We start from the raw sequence: 1794 nt of genomic DNA, 5'->3' as shown, positions 1-1794 counted from the left end.
CCGGCAGGGTTCTGGTGTCCACGCCTCCCAGGGTCAGGGTTCCTGTGAAAGTCATTGTGAAGTATGTTTGCCAGGCACTGGGTCCCAGGACGGCTCCAGTGTCCGGGTCTTTATGGCATGGATGAGAAAGCGTGGCCATCTCTGTTTTCCCCATACACATTCTCTACGTATCGCATCTGGCCCTGAACACCAACTCAAGAGGGCCCTGGTAGCGTCAGCTTCAACCCTGACCCTCCCTGCAGGTGGATTATTCTTCCCTTTCCCTCATTCGCTGGGGCTGGAACCTTCATGTTTCAGGAGAGTGTCTTAGTTCGTATGTGTTGCTATCATGAAATACCATAGCCTGAGGGCTTTATCAACAGCAGGCAGTTATGTCTCACGGTTCTAGAGGCTGGAAGTCCAAGGTGAAGACGTGGCAGACTCAGCGTCTGGTGGTCCATGAACCAGTGGCTTCCTGGTCCATAGATGGCGCCTTCTTGCCGTGTCTGACATGGTGGAGGGGGTGAAGGAGCTCTCTGGGACCCCTTTTATTTGATTTTATTTTGTTTTATTTTTATTTTGTTGTCGTCGTTGTTATTTTAGTTTTTTGAGATGGAGTCTCGCTCCATCACCCAGACTGGAGTGCAGTGGTGTGATCTCACCTCACTACAGCGTCCGCCTCCAGGGTTCACACCATTCTCCTGCCTCAGCCTCCTGAGTAGCTGGGACCACAGGCACCTGCCACTACGCCTGGCTAATTTTGTTTTCGTATTTTTATTTATTTATTTATTTATTTATTTATTTATTTTGAGACAGAATTTCGCTCTTTTTGCCCAGGCTGGAGTGCCGTGGCGCGATCTCAGCTCACCGCAACCCCTGCCTCCCAGGTTCGAGCGATTCTCCTGCCTCAGCCTCTCGAGTAGTTGAGATGACAGACGTGCACCACCACGCCCGGCTAATTTTTGTACTTTTAGTAGAGACGAGGTTTCCCCGTGTTGGTCAGGCTGGTCTTGAACTCCCGACCTCAGGTGATCCGCCCGCCTCGGCCTCCCAAAGTGCTGGGATGACAGGCGTGAGCCACCGTGCCCGGCCTGCTGGTTTTATAAGTGTCTGACGGTTCTCCCTCCACACGCTCTCTCTCTGCTGCCACCTTACGAAGAAGGTGCCTGCTTCCCGTTCGCCCTCCGCCATGACTGTAAGTTTGCTGAGGCCTCCTCAGCCATGTGGACCTGTGAGTCAACGCGGCCTCTTTCCTTTATCAATCACCCAGTCTCAGGCCAATCTTTATAGCAGGGTGACCACAGACTAATACTGCAGGCACAGAACAGAGACCCCCATCCCAGGAAAGAGATACGGAATGCCAGGCTGGGGTTCTGTGGGACCTTGGAATGGAATCTGTCATGAGAAAGGAAATCATGCCATTAGAAGGAAACAGACTTTGAGATCCACCAGGCCTTTGGGCCAATGGCATAACCATTCCGAGTGATTTTTATTTTATTTAATTTATTTATTTATTTTTGAGACAGAGTCTCACTCTGTCATTCAGGCTGGAGTGCAGTTGTGTGATCTTGGCACTCCCTGCAACCTCTGCCTCACAGGTTCAAGTGATTATTCTGCCTCAGCCTCCCGAGTAGCTGGGGTTACAGGTGCCCGCCACCGCACCTGGCTAATTTTTGTATTTTTAGCAGAGACGGGGTTTCATTATGTTGGTCAGGAAGGTCTCAAACTCCTGATCTCAGGTGATCTACCCATCTCGGCCTCCCAAAGTGCTGGGATTACAGGCATGAGCCACCGCGCCTGGCCTTTTTTTTTTTT

Source organism: Mandrillus leucophaeus, unplaced genomic scaffold, assembly GCF_000951045.1.
Source record: "Mandrillus leucophaeus isolate KB7577 unplaced genomic scaffold, Mleu.le_1.0 Scaffold634, whole genome shotgun sequence".
NCBI classification, from domain to species: Eukaryota; Metazoa; Chordata; class Mammalia; order Primates; family Cercopithecidae; genus Mandrillus; species Mandrillus leucophaeus.
Note: the sequence above shows the minus strand (reverse complement) of the source record.